Genomic DNA, 15962 nt, shown 5'->3' with positions numbered 1-15962 from the left:
TAACCATCAGTTTAGTCATTTCTTTGCTAATAGATTTTAACAAATAACATAAGCTTATTTGACCTTCAGTAAACTTTGATTGCAGTTTCACGTTTACTGCTAATAACTTTGTCAGGAGTTGGGATAGGAGTGGGGAGGGGCAGGGGGAGGGGTGGATAAGGGCGCCGGTTCAGAAATCCTGAACATAAGGGACCTTGGCCCATCTGCCTTGGTGTCTGCTGAGGTTATTTAGGTCCATGAGAATCTGAAAATTAAACTTGCCTGCTGGAGGCCATTGGGACCAATTGTCTAATTGGTATTGTGGCCAGGCGACAATACAGTAACATCATTTCTCAAGTCCTGGTCCAGTTCCAGGGTTCTGAGATTGGCCAACAGACCTAAAACACCCCCGGGATGTTTTAGGGTCAAATGTGGATTGGGAGTTCCCCATGATTCATTGCCGGGCAACCCAAGGGCTGGAGGAAGGTGTCCCCTCGTCCACCACTGGGTTGCAGAAAAACTGTGTCGACTGCCGTAGAGATTAGGACGCCTCCCAGCCTCTCGGAGTCACGGAGGTCACCTGGTGACCGGCGGGGTCCGCCCTGACGTGGCCGCAATTAGGGCAGGGCTTTCCGGACGGAGGTGCGGAATCTGGGGAAACTCACCACAGCTTCGGAAGTGGCATTTGGAAAGGCAGATCCAGGTCCAATTAGGGCAGGGCTTTCCGGACGGAGGTGCGGAATCTGGGGAAACTCACCACAGCTTCGGAAGTGGCATTTGGAAAGGCAGATCCAGGTCTGGCTAGGAGAGGAGAGAGCCTCCTTACCGGGGTGGGGGTTCAATCTCCTCCCAGGTTTCATGGCACCAAATGTAAAGTTTCACAGGCAAGGTGGGCGCAAGGCAAGATCTATTAAAGGCATCTCCGGCGAAGTCTGAGGGCTCAGGAGAAGGGGAGCCAGGAAAGTTGCTCCGGGAGGAGGTGGGCACCCTCGGGACTCCGGAAAGGGGAGTGGGGGAAGTCGCACTAGGAGGGAGTTGGCGGGGGTCTTTTATCAGGCCAAGGTAGGGCATGGGCTCACATCCATATATGGTAGGGTATTTGGTGATCAAAGGGTATGGGGTGGGGGGTCCTGATACTTCTGTTTCCTGCATAGGTATCGGGCTACCTATCCTTTTGGCGGGAGAGTCAGGGGTTTAAGGAAAGGGGGGAGGGGGCTGGGAGATTTCTGTTGTTCCTCCTGCACTCCCAGAGCCTGCCGACCCAACAGGGCTCAAACTCACAACCCCAGGATCAAGAGTCCCGTCCCGTACCAAAGCCAGCCAGGAGCCCTGTGATACTTTTATTTTTTTAAGATTTATTTATTTATTTGAGAGAAAGGGGTGGGGGAGGGGGCAGGGCAGAGAGAGAATCTCAAGCAGACCATGCTGTAATTGATGGTGGAGCTTATCCCAGGACCCTGAGATCAAGACCTGAGCCAAATCAAGTCTGGTGGCTTAAGCCACCCAGGCATCCTGAAAAGCTTTTTGTTTTTATTTTTGCTTTTAAGGTAAAATCATGGCTCCCGTAGAAATACAAAAGAAGGATGGAAAGAAAGAAGGGAGGGAGGGAGCGAGGAGGGAAGGTGTTAACTAATTAATGAATTAGTGTTAATTAATTAACTAATTAATGAATTAGTCATACAGGACAAGAATGTAATTGATGGAAATCACCTCCCTTCTACAGAGGCAAACCCAATCAGATCAGTACCAGATAAAAATCATTCGCATTTCTTGGACCATCACATCAACATCAGACTTCCCAGTTAACTCCTTTCCCCACAGAGTTGCAAAACAGTCAGAGATAATGAGGAATACACACTTCTCAGAGACCACAAACCCCGAAGAGGGTCCTCTGGTCTAGACAGTTGCTCGGTATTTGCCATTTCAGAATCCTTCACAATTTTTCTTACCTAGCTGCAAGAATTTGGGTAGCAAAAGTCCCAAGCTGTTTCTTATTTTCTGAGTGTATTCCTTTGCCCCGAGCTTCCCTCCAAGCCCTGTTCCTCTGTATCCTGGTGGCTGGCAACAAAGGTCTCTGGAGCAGTGCTTGCTTTTGGCTGGTTGCCGAGGCCAATGGGCTATGAATCCTGTCACCATCTACCCACCACACGCATGCTCTAGGGCTTTGCCACCACACTGCCCACAAGAGCCAGGTGATGAAGACTCTCTCTTTGACCACACTACTGTGAGATACTCTCCAACCCATGGATTGCTTCCTAGTAAAATAAGGGACTTGAAGTTCATTACTAAATTGTGTTGGGCTGGCAGGAAGGGGGCTACCAAAGATGGTGAAAGTTCCCGCCACAAGACCTGAGCTCGGACAGGAGAACAAAGGCCCAAGCAGGAACCTGAGACCCCCGCCCCGGGCTCCTGTGGACCAATGGGATCCGGATGAGCAGCGGGATATCCAAATAAGGGAAACTTGCCCAAAGACCCCCTGAGCTTTCCCCAAGACCCCTTAAAAGCCCCCTCCTCCCTGCCTTGGGCGCGACTTCCGCCACTCTGCTTTCCAGAGTGGCGGAACCTCGCCCGAGGGTGCCCACCTCCTCCCGGCGCAACTTTCCTGGCTCCCCTTCTCCTGAGCCCTGAAACTTCGCTGGAGAGCGTTTTTAATAAATCTTGCCTTGCACCCACTTTGCCTGGTGTTGTGTTTATCTCGCCGGAAAAAACTTTACAAATTGTGTTCATTTTTGCTGTCCAATATGCCTTAATTTCTAATTTCCTGCTTCTGGAGACTTCTCCCTTTAATCAGTCACTTAGTGGTTCTTAAAGTTTGACCCCTCACCCAGCACATTGAACCATCTCTAGAAGTACCTTCTCCCAAAATGTGCAGCCCGGACTTGAGACCTTGGCCATGCTGTGTTTGTCTCTTGAGTGTGGTTTCCAGACTATCCTAGCCCAATCGTGACCAATGCTCAGCTCCTTCTCACAACTATGGGAGTCTCTTGGCAAGCACTCCCATGTAATTCCAGTTCTTTCACACTGATTTATTTTTTTTTAATATTTTACTTATTTATTTGAGCAAGAGAGAGGAAAAGACCACGAGTAGGGTGAAAGGCAGAGAGAGAAGTAGACGCCCTGCTGAGTGGGGAGCCCGATGCCAGCACCCTGGCACCATGACTGAGCTGAAGGCAGACTCTTAACTGATTGTGTTGGGTCCATGGTCAAAGGAGCGAGACTGATACAAAGCGAACGTCAAGCAAAGCTTTATTTCGCGCCAAGCATCAAGAATCAAACTGACTAGCGAGGGCCATCTCTTGCAAAGAGGCGACCCCTCCCAGCCTCACAGACTAACTTTTATAGAGTAAAGGTCATGTGGTTGAGCCTGGCCACACACAGGTGGCCAACTGAATTACAATTCACCCTATAGTAGCTATTTGAACTAGCCTATCACTCTGGTCAGAATTGGTGCCCAAAAGGCAGGGCCCACATTCTTGGGTGGTTAGGGAGGTGCTTTCCTGATTGGATGTCTCCACCTGGCTTGACTCAAGTGGCTTGACTCCACCTTGACTTGTATTCTGGGCTCTGTTACCTCCCCCTGACCTGACACGTTCTGGTATATGGGCTCTGTTATCAGGGTCTGGTCAGTCATATTTTTCTGGTTTCCCAGACTTGTTTCTAAGTAAGTTCCGGGGGGGGGGGGGGGGGGCGCGGCAGGGTCAATCTAAGTTTACTGCATAAACTACAAAATGGCTCACTCTGGCTAAGCAGGCCCTTACAATGGAGCCACCCAGGAGCCCTCACTGAGTTATTTTTTTATCTGCAAAACATTAACATGGTTCTGTTCAAAAGAAAACCAAATGGTGTCACTTAGGTTAAGGCCCCAAGTCAGTAGACCAAAACTTACTGCCTAAGCTAACAGTCGTTTCAACCACCCCCAGAAATCTAACCTCTAACCAGTCAACAAAGGACTTCCGGGTAAGCACTAGGAATTTTACTGATGGACCCCTACCACTCTTAGGAGACTACCTTGCCTAAAGCAATAGATTCTTTATTAATTCCTTTTTCCCATGCCCTCTCTACCTTTAAACTAAGCACCAGACAAGTGTCTGACCAGACCGCTTTTTTTTTTTAAGATTTTATCTATTTACTTGACAGAGACAGAGAGTTCACAGTAGGCAGAGAGGCAGGCAGAGAGAGAGGGGGAAGCAGGCTCCCCGCTGAGCAGAGAGCACGATGCGGGGCTCATCCCAGGACCCTGAGATCATGACCTGAGCCAAAGGCAGAGGCTTAACCCACTGAGCCAGCCAGGTGCCCCCCCCACCTTTAAAAACCTTTCAATTTCTGTAGCCCTTGCAAGTAGAGCGCCCCTCTACTTGGGAGAAGTGGTGCTTCCTATTCACGACTTGATTAATAAAACCCATTAGGTATTTTAAAATTTACTCAGTTGAGGGGCACCTGGGCAGCTCAGTCAGTCAAGTGTCTGCCTCTGCTCAGGTCAGGACCTGAGAATCCAGTCCCACAGTCCCACACAGGGCTAAGCAGGGGGTCTGCTTCTCCCTCTCCCTCTGCCTGCTGCTTCCCCGGGCTTGTGTGCTCTCTCTCTAACAAATAAATAAATAAAGCCTTTAAAAACATGAAATTTACTCAGTTGAGGGGCACTTGGGTGACCTGGTTGAGCATCCAACTCCTGATTTCAGGTCAGGTCTTGATTTCAGGGTCGGTGGTTCAAGCCCCATGCTGGGCTCCCTGCTGAGCATGGAGCCGAATTTTTTTTTTAATTAAAAAAAATTTAATTACTCAGTTGAATTTTTACTATTTAACAGTTCCAAAAGCCAAAACTAGACAAACGGCCGCTCAGAGAAGTAAACTCCTTGTCCTCTTTCACCCTAATCTTATTATCACCTCTTATAGATAACCGGTCTCATTAATTTTATCATCCTGTGTGTTTCCGCAAAAATAATACAGTATGCCTTCTTACTTTATCTCCTTTTCTTACAACAAAGGTAGCCTTGCTTTTTTTTTTTTTTTTCATTTAGCAAATATATCCTGGAAAATACTTCAAATCAGTTAATACAAATTGTCGAGAAGGAAATTTTTTTTCCTTATTCTCTTCTAAGTTCTTTGTTCTAAAAATTAAATGGATATAAAACAGATTAACAGGGGGAAAAAATCAAGCAGAAGTTTACTGATATATACTTCCTGTATACAAGGGAACACCTAGGAAAATCACCTTAAAGGATAAAGAAGCTGTTGGGGGTGAGGAGTCCATTATCGGAGAGACCTAGAGAAGCACAGTAAACAAGACTTAAGGTTGTCATGCAGATTCCCTCTTCGGGATACAAGCCCCAGAGACACCCTTACAAATGGAGATTTCCCTTATAAATGCAAATATCTCTTACAAAAGGGTCACTTCTCGGTTTTCACAGGTTTTCACAGCTTCTCCTCGGCTTGCAAGTCCTTAAAAATAACCATTTTTTAAAAACCAGTATGCCGGAGGCATACTTTGGGGTGGGATATTTTCTCCCCTTCAAAATCTTTTTTTTTTTTTTTACAGTTGCATTGGATCTCATTGTATGAATATATCATAGGTAATTGAACCAAATGCCTACATATTTGAACTTTGGGGGGTAGTTTCCAATATATTGCAATTACAAATAATGCCGCGATTAAATAAATTTGTGTACATGTATTTTTGTATTGTTAAGAGCTCAAGCTTCAGAATCAATTCCCAGATATAGGGCTGCCAGGTTAAACGTTCAATGTATATGTTGTTTCATTAAGATGCTGCCACATTGCTCCTCGTCACAGTTATACCTTTCTGTATCCCCACCAACAATACCAGTACTTCTTTCCCCACAGCCTTGCCAAATCGAGCATCAATCACGTGAAGGGAAGCAGAATGTCACCGCCAAAAATGCCTCTTTGGCATAAAAATGACCTCGAGCGGGATGTTTTAAGGAAACATAGTCTGCAGGAAAAGCTCTGAAAAATAGGTAGATGTGACCTTTTGTAAGAGATATTTGCATTTATAAGGGAAATTTCCATATGTAAGGGTGTCTCCCGCACTGCACCAGGAAGAGGGGAGGGGCCTAATCACTAGAAACTTTTATCTTTAGAGAAGTTCAAAACTTAAATCTGTATAACCTCCTTACCCTGGTTTATCGTGCTTACCTGAAAAGCTTCCTAAAGAATGGCTCCTCCACCCCCACCCCCACCCCCGCCGCCCCAACGTCTTTGTCTTTAGCTGGAGTATTTAAGATGCTGACTCAGCTCTCTTGGGGAAGTTACTCAGTTTTGCTGGGTATCTCAAGCACACAGGAGGTATACATGTTATTAAACTTGTTCTCCTGTTAAACTGTCTTCTATTAAAAAGGGGTCTCTCCCAAGAACCTAGAAGAGTAAAGGAAAGTTATTTTCCTCCCCTACACAAACATTTTAACTTTCCTCCGTCTGATGGGTGAGATGAACTATTTTTATTCCCTTTTGCTTAACTTACCTCCTGAAAACCCTGCCCGTAACTTAGCATCGCAAAGGAAGGGCCTTGCCAGAAGGGTCTAGCTCCCCCTGGTGGCAGCATCCAGTTGCAGGAAAAGTACCCTTTCTGCACGGATACCTGCCCTTGCACTTACCCTTACCTATTAAATTTCCTGTCCTTTCTTCTCTAATAAGCCTGCATCCCAATCCATTTCCTTGGGCTGCAGCACGTGCCACACTCCAAACTTTTTGAGTTGAGTACTAAACCAGTCTGCACCTGTGGGAGCAGAAGGCAAGCTGAGGACAGAGCCCAAGCTGACACCCCGGAGACTCCCATCCCCAAACTCCCAGGTGACATTCCTCAGTCACTCTCAGCTGCCCTAAAACCAAGGGAAGGAAAAACAAACGGTTCGCTTACAGAGATCACAGTCCAGCAAGACAGGAGTCTCCCTCGGTTTACAGAATGTCTTCGTGATTTACAAGAAAAAAGCATTCTTATCAATAACTTAATTTCCAGAAGGGAACTCCCCACTGTCTTCATGTTAATGCTCTTCTAGAGGGAAGAACAACGTTGGCAGTTCAAGGCCTCCAATATCTTGTAGGTCCTCTTTAACATACAAAAATTCTTTTGAAAACCTCCCTTTTTCCTCACCCCCAACTCCCAAGAATATAATCAGTCACCTCTCACAATCCTGGGGCAGCAGCTCTTTCTGCCCACGGGTCCTGTTCCCCTGCTTTAATAAACCACCATTTTGCACCAGAGACGTGTCAAGAATCCTTTCTTGGCTGTGGGCTCCAGACCTCACCCCACCGAACCTCAGCTATATTCAAAAACCCACACCATTTGCTGTCTATGTTAGGTGACCTGACTATAAGGCCTGCATTATCAGACCTTAGTATTCTACAAAACTCTGCCCAGAAGATGAAGTTGCAGGTAATTAGACATCCCAACTAAGCCTCATTAGAGTAAAATGGCTCTTCAAACAACGGTGGTTAGGAAACTCTCCCCTACCTGCTGCAGAGGCCCCACCACAATGACTTAGTTTAAACCAGACTTCAGGGGGAGACTCAGTTGTTAAGCATCTGCCTTGGGCTTGGGTCATGATCAAGTCCTGGGATCGGTCCCACATCCGACTTTCTGCTCTGTGAGGAGTCCGCTTCTCCCTCTCCCACTCCCCCTGCTTGTGTTTTCTCTCTTACTATCTCTCTCTGTGTCAAATAAATAAAATCTTTAAAAAAAAAAATTAAAAAAAAAAAAAAGACTCCAAAACTCTCAACATCTTACCTTTGCCTGCCCCCGCCGAGCCTCTACTTTCTCAACGTTGTTCTTCCCCCAGCTACAGGAGACAATCAAGCCAGCTTCACTTTCTGGATGGTGATTTTCAGGGATTTGGCAGGGAGCCAGCATTCAACTTAAGACAGCAAGCAATAAAAAATAAAATTTGTGGTGCCTGGGTGGCTCAGTTGGTTAAGCATCCTACCCTTGAACTCAGCTCAGGTCTTGATCTCAGGGTTGTGAGCTCTAGCTCCACTGGGCTCCCTAGTTTAACAAAACAAAAACAAACAAAAAAAGACAGCAAGCAAGCAGGGCCTCTGTCACTAAGTTCCAGACTGGGAAAGGTACAGGAATTTTCCTTTGTCTTGCCAGAAATTGTGTTCACTTTTTTTACCAACCTTATTTCACAAATCTACCTGCAGTTTTGTCCTTTTGCCTATAGACTCTTTAAAATGTTAGAGGATGTCTTCATCTATTAGGGCTGCCACAACCACAGAACATAGATTGGGTGGCTTGTAAACAACAGAAATTTACGACTCACAGTTCTACAGCTGGAAGTCTGGGATGAGAATGCCGATAGAATTAGCAAAGACCCTCTTCCAGAACACGGACTTTTTTGCTTTTGTTTTTAAGTAATCCTTTTACCCAGTGTGGGGCTCGAACTCACAACTCAGAGATCAAGAGTCACAGGCTCTTTTGACTGAGCCAGCAGGCACCCCCAGAATACAGGTTTCTTGCTGGGTCCTCACATGGCAGAAGGGGTAGGGAGTTTTCTGGCACTTCTCTGATAACACACTAATCCTAGCGGCTCCACACTCAAGCCACAACCTCCTCCCAAAGGCCCCGCTTCTTCATACCATCCCCTTTAGAGGCTAGAACTTCCACAGAGGAATCTGGACAGAACACAACCAGCCAGACTATGTCAGAGAGCAACCTGTAGACCACCTAGAACTTAGCTCTATGCTAGCGTTGGGGGCTAGAGGTTGTGAGCACCTGCTCCCTCCATAATGCACTCTTCTCCTTTCTTTCTTTCTTTCTTTCTTTCTTTCTTTCTTTCTTTCTTTCTTTCTTTTTTTTTTACCCCCTGCTCAATTCCACATGCCCAAGGCCAAAGGTGACACCATCAGGCCATGACTTAGGACTAAAAAAATTTTTCAGTGAACAGAGAAATTTCCCAACATCCATAAGGAATGCTTTCTTGAAATCTCCAATCCGTCCTAGGATTTGAAGGCACTGGTGGGAGCCGCATGCTGGAGCCCCAGACTGTACTCCCCCAGGCACGACACTCACAATGAATTCTGGTAAGTGGTGCCTCAGGTCCCAAGTGAGTTTGTGAACCTGGGAGGTGGTGCCTCCTGACATGGGTTCTCTTATTTACCAATGGACCAAAAAGCATTCTGGAGTTTTGTAGAGTGACAGCGCTGGGGAGGCTTAGGAAAGCCTTCCTATATCTCTTTCCATACAGGTAACTAGCTTCTGTAATCTTGGTACAGGCAGCAAAGACTGTTCTTTCCAAATCGGGCTCTGGAGCCTGTCTATCCAGCTGACATTCTGGTACCACTTACATACAACTGTAGGACCCTGGGCAGAGCATTGAACCTCCACCTGCCTCCAATCCTCACCTGAAAATACAGATAATAACAGTGTCTCCTCTTGGGTGAAGTATTAAATGAGTTCATGCCTTTAAAGCACTTAGAACAGGGATGCCTGGGTGGCTCAGTCAGTGAAGTGTTTGCCTTAGGCTCAGATCATGTAGGATGGAGTCCTGCGTCAGGCTCCCTGCTCAGCAGGGAGCGTGCTTCTCCCTCTGCCTGCAGCTCCCCCTGCTGGTGCTCTCATTCTCTCTCTGACAATCAAATAAATAACATCTGTCTAAATAAATAAATAAGGCCTGTAGAACAGTGCCTGGCACTATTTGGACTCTAGGTTAACTACTATGCTGAAAGGCACTAAGCAAATACAGCTCCAAGCTCCTGCCCTCCAACCAGATTGTTGCTCCCTGTGGAACAACTTCAGCTACATCACTTCTTCTGTGACTCCTAAATTTGCAGCTCCATATAGGGAAAATAGAAGATGACCACTTTTCACCTAAATTGGCTTATCTCAAGCTCTAAAGAGTATGCATCCTTCTCACATCTTTTTTAATCTATGATGGTTCTTTCTTAAGATTTTTTTTTTTTTTAAAGTAATCTCTATGCCCATCGTGGGGATCAAAGTTCCAAATGCCCCAATCTACTGCTAATGCCACCTTTCTCAGCCTGGACATCCTTAAGGATTTCAACCTGTGCTTCATAGAATACTCCCCTCCAAAAAAATACACACTGAAGCATGGAAGAATATGCCACCCCAAAAGATGCCACTCAGATATATTAAAATTTTGAGCTGAAGGCAGCTAAGAAGTAGATACAAAAGAAGCTCTCTGCCCTTCCCCTATCGACTTAATGGCAGGACATCAATTTGTAAAATTGTCTCTCCCACCAGGAGGACAGAAGTTAATCACTGGTGACAGCTCTAGAACCTTAGCCCAGAGATGGCACCAGAAGAACTTACATAACAACCCTTACAAAACAGCCATTATCAGGGCTCCTGCCTGCTTAGTCACTAAAGCATGCAACTCCATCTTGGGGTTGTGAGTTCAAGCCCCATGTTAGGTGTTGTTAGGTGTAGAGATTAATTTAAAGAGAAATTAATAAGTAAAGTGATTACATAGGGAAGAAAAAATTATATATTAAAAAAAAAATGTAGCCCTTATCTTCCATTCATTTTCTGCACATATTTATTTTCCCATAATTTGCTCCCCTAGAAATTCTTTTTCCTTTGTCTTGTCACATATCTAAAAATGTGTTATTCTTTTGTTAAGATGCTACAGAAGCCCAAGTCGTCATCGTCGTCATTGTTGTTGTTGTTGTTGTTCTTCTTCTTCTTTAATAATCTTTTCATCCAACATGGAGCTCAAAATCACAACCCTGAGATCAGGAGTCACATGCTCTACCAACGGAACCAGTTGGGCACCCCACAGAAGCCTGAGTTCTAACCCACTACTTTGAGTTACTCATCTCAGAGGGCTCCCATGTAATTTCGTGATATGCTGGTTGATATACTTGTTAGTCTGGGGCCGCCTGAGTGGCTCAGTAAGTTCAGGGTCAGGCTCTTGATTTCAGCTCAGGTCATGATCTCAGGGTCATGAAATCAAACCCCATATCAGGCTCTGCGCTCAGCAGGGAGTCTGCTTGAGATTCTCTCAGTCTTGCTCTGCTCCCCACCCCTAACCCCTGCTCTCTCTAAAGTAAATATATTTACTTGTTAATTTGCCTTTTGCACTCTGAATCACAGGTCCCCTACCTGAGAACCTAGGAGGGTAGATGGAAAAATGCTTTTTCTTCCCCTACCATAGACATTGACTGCAGGTGTTCTGTTTGCAAATAATTAAAGTTACAACCTCTTTGGAATGTTGCCCAAACATTGGTGGAAAGGGGTGAGGAAGGTCTGAACCTTGGGAGTTATTGTTGCTCCTCATCTATCCCCTTGGCTACACTCTCCCTGCCAAGGACCTTCCAAGGGCAGGTAAAGAGATCTCATTCTCAGCACTTAGATTTTTTGTGTGCAGGTAGTCTTCCAGGGAGTTTCAATGTGCTCCTTATTGGCCACCTAAGCAGAGGTAGGAATAGCACTCAACCCAGGAGCTCAGCCACCTAGAAAGGACTCCGTATGCCAGAGATAAGTAAATGAGTCCACTTCATTATTTTTCTTGGCCCTGCACCCTGTTCTGCTGTCTCCACTGCCCACAAACCAACAACAAAATGTTCGTGGTGCCAACCTTTAAAAATTCAGAGTCTGAGATCCTCTGTCCACCGTTCCCCTCCTGCTTATTTTCATTTGGCTTACATACAAATAACAAGAGGTAACAATACTGACAGCCAACAGAGCAGCTCTTTAGTTATCTCAATTTACCTCATTCAAATTTTGGAATGGGATACTTACTCATTCACCATTTAGTGATTGGCATAATGTACCAGACACTGGACACATACAATAACACAGGCTCCCCACCCTTAAGGAAGTTGGTGACATCATCTAAGGAGCTATAAATAATAGATTTATTACTGAAAACTATTGCATTATTTCCACATAGTTTAATAACTAACTAGGAATCAACTAGAAACAGAAACTGAATATAGGTGTTGTTCTAAAATGACTTAGGTGGCTGGATTGTTTGGGTAGCGCAGTTGGTTAAGCATCTGCCTTTGGCTCAGGTCATGATCTCAGGGTCCTGGGATCAAGCTCCATGTTGGGCTCCCTGCTAAGCGGAGAATCTGCTTCTCCCTCTCCCTCTGTTCCTCCCCCCTGTTCGTGCTCTCTCTCCCTCAAATAAATAAATAAAATCTTTTCAAAAAATAATAAAATACGGGGCACCTGGGTGGCTCAGTGGGTTAAGCCGCTGCCTTCGGCTCAGGTCATGATCTCTCGTCCCGGGATCGAGTCCCGCATCGGGCTCTCTGCTCGGCAGGGAGCCTGCTTCCTCCTCTCTCTCTCTCTGCCTGCCTCTCTGCCTACTTGTGATCTCTCTCTGTCAAATAAATAAATAAAATCTTAAAATAATAATAATAATAATAATAATAATAATAAAATAAAATGGCTCAGTCAGATGAGTATCAGAATCTTGATTTCAGGGGAGCCTGATTGGCTCAGTGGGTTAAGCATTTGCCTTTGGCTCAGGTCATGATCTCAGGGTCCTAGGATCGAGCCCCACAGCAGGCTCTCTGCTCAGCAGGGAGCCTGCTTCCCTTCCTCTCTCTCTGTCTGCCTCTCTGCCTACTTGTGATCTCTGTCTGTCAAATGAATAAATAAAATCTTAAAAAAAAAAAAAACTAACAACTGCTTAAAAAAAAAAAAAAAACCGATAGGGGTGCCTGGGTGGCTCAGTGGGTTAAAGCTGCTGCCTTCGGCTCAGGTCATGATCTCAGGGTCCTGGGATCGAGCCCCGCGTTGGGCTCTCTGCTCAGCAGGGAGCCTGCTTCCTCCTCTCTCTCTCTCTGCCTGCCTCTCTGCCTGCTTGTTATCTCTCTCTGTCAAATAAATAAATAAAATCTTAAAAAAAAAAAAGATGAGTGGATAAATCTTTTTAAAAATAAAATAAAATAAATAACTCAATGGGTATGGATCTCTCCATCAGTTAGACCTTCCTCCCCATCACTGCTCACTGGCATATTGATTTTTCCCTTCCCTCCTTTCTCTCCTGCGCCCTCTGATGATTTCACTTTATACTTGTCCAGCTCCACCCACTCTGTCTTGAGTTCCTTTCTCCCTAGAGAGGTTACAGACCTGGACCAAAGGAATCTTAGTCTGCATTCAAAACCAAATGGAGTTACCTCTTATGAGAACTGAGTGATGTATAGAATTGTTGAATCACTATATTGTATACCTACAATTAATACAACACTGTATGTTAACTATACTGAAATTAAAATGACTTAATTAGAGGGGCACCTGGATGGCTCAATTAAGTGTCCAACTCTTGTCTTCAGCTCAGGTCATGATCTTAGGGTCCTGAGACTGAGCTTGGGATTCTCCCCCTCTGCTCAGGAGTGTGTACACATGCTCTCCCTCTCTCTCTCTTAAATAAATATAATGCCTAAGTAACCAAAAATCATTTAAAAATAATAAAATAACTTAATTAGAAAAAGATGGGGTCAGGCACTTTCTTTTAACCTCAAGTAAAATACTAATTGCTGTCCCATCACCTGTTCTTGTGCAGCCTAGGGTCTAAGATTGCTTTTTACATTTCTACGTAATGGGGAAAAAACCAAAAGGTCATTACTTTATGACATGGAAATTTTGAAATTCACATTTTTATGTGCATAAATGAAGTTTTTAAAAAAGATTTTATTTATTTATTTGACAGACAGAGATCACAAGTAGGCAGAGAAGCAGGCAGAGAGAGGAGGAAGCAGGTTCCCCGCTGAGCAGAGAGCCCGATGTGGAGCTCGATCCCAGAACCCTGGGATCACGACCCGAGCCGAGGGCAGAGGCTTTAACCCACTGAGCCACCCAGGCACCCCCATAAACGAAGTTTTAATGGAACACAGCCATGTTCATTCACAGTCTATGCATGTTTTCTTGCTATACAAAGTTGTATAGAGACTGTATGTCTAAAAGTCTAAAAAAATTTCTATGAAGGTATCTTTGAGCTTGCCGGGTGAATGCCCACATGCTGAGCTGGAAAAATTTATGGGCAAGAAGTTATCGTTGGAATTAAATGGTAGCAGCTACATCTAAGGAATATCATGATTGGACCCCTTCATGAAATCTGTGAGGATGAGCGTGCGAAGTGGCGGCCAGTGGGAGACAGAGCAACACTGGAATGATGATAATTGGAGGAATGACTATCATCACAGTAGGAGCCTTCCACAGAGTATGAACTAAACCAGAATATAAACCAGAGAAATCAAATGCGGCCATGTCTTTTTTCTACAGCACGTTTTAATGCAATATAAAAATTAGGTCAAGCACATTTCTTATTAAACTTTTTTTGTTAAATAAACTTTTGTAATACTTATAAAAATTTTATTCTCTGGTCATTTGCTGTAAATTTGCCAACATCTGGCTTAAAATACCCAGTTTGAAAGCAATCATGCTCAGCTCTTGTGTGATGTAACATAAAGTGCTTTCCAGATCTTGCCTCATTTGATTCTAAAAACGTCACAGGCTGGGTATTACCACCATTTGTTAGGTGACAAGATACTGACAGAGAAAACTCTGCCAACATCAAAGGGGGGAGTCAAGCACGGTCCGCGACTCCAAAGCTGGCCCTCACCATGCTCCTGAGAGCTCTGAAGAGCACAGTCTGAATTATAAGCTGTCTCCTTCAGACATCTAGCCACTGGTCCTAATTTTCTTCCTTGAGCCATCCATACAGTAATCTTTAAAATCTATAGGCCATAATTTTGTCTTCCTAGAGTCTTTGACTCTTACCTTGCTGTCGACTCTTTTATACCATCAGCGTCATGTTTATGAACAGGTTCCAGTTGGTCTATAGTCCAAGATCTTGAAGTGTGGCACCTCAAGAAGCTGATACGGGGGTAAATGCCATCAGCAGACGGACTGCCTAGTTCCAGATGCTCTACATTTTCCCATCTTTTTTTTTTTTTAAAGATTTTATTTATTTATTTGACAGACAGAGATCACAAGTAGGCAGAGAGGCAGGCAGAGAGAGAGGAGGAAGCAGGCTCCCTGCTGAGCAGAGAGCCCGATGTGGGGCTCGATCCCAGGACCCTGAGATCACGACCTGAGCCGAAGGCAGCGGCTTAACCCACTGAGCCACCCAGGCGCCCCGAGATTTTATTTTTAATTCCAGTGTAGCTAATACAGTGTCGTATTATCAGGTGCACAACTTCATGTATTTCAGCAGTCAAGAGAGATGGACTCACTCCCCTTCACCTGTTTCACCCGTAGCCCCCACCCGCCTCCCCTCTGGTATCCACGTTTGTTCCATCGAGATGTTTTTGAATTCTCATTCTGCAAGCTGATGTTGCTCTTCTCTTTGCCGTCCACAAATATATGCATGCCTTGCCTCTGTGTCACTGGCAAACGTGCAGTGGCTTTATCCTTCATTCCAGAAGGTGGCACTCTTAAGCTATTCTGTCCTATAGGTGCTTTTGGGACGTCAGACTCAAGTGACCGTCACAGTTGGGGGTGGGGGGCAGGGAGCCCAGGTGGACATCATTACTTTCAATGTCCTCTCTCTGAACACCCACACATCCACTTCTAAAAAGAAAGTGAACTTGTTTCCAGCTCCTCCTCTTTTCGAATTCTTTCCCTTTCGGAACCTTCTCTCCCAGCTCTCTTGAATCCCAGACCTTTCACTTGCCGAATACTGGTTGTGAATTTGGTCAAGTTACTTAGCGTTTGTGCCTCTTTTCCCCACCTGTGCAATAGAGAAATTGGTAATACCAGTAAATAATTGAATGGGTGATAATAATCATTCAACAAGTTCCCCCTCAAGAAAGAAAAATTCCCAGTTCATTAAATTTTTACAGCTAATACCAAAGGGGTAATAAATCAAAGGATCTACAGAACTAGAGCTTTTTTTTTCCTTAAAGTTGCATTTTTCTTCACTTATTCCCCTTAAGTTGTCCCATACCTCCATAAAACATACTTGTCCCTTCATTCTGAAATGGACCAAACCTATTTCCCTCCTGTTCTTCCTCTATAGATTCTGTTCTAAAGTTGTTTTTTAAGTAGGCTCCATGCC

Source organism: Mustela lutreola, chromosome 14 (genome assembly GCF_030435805.1).
Source record: "Mustela lutreola isolate mMusLut2 chromosome 14, mMusLut2.pri, whole genome shotgun sequence".
In the NCBI taxonomy this organism is placed as follows: Eukaryota; Metazoa; Chordata; class Mammalia; order Carnivora; family Mustelidae; genus Mustela; species Mustela lutreola.
This window is presented reverse-complemented; position numbering follows the sequence as displayed.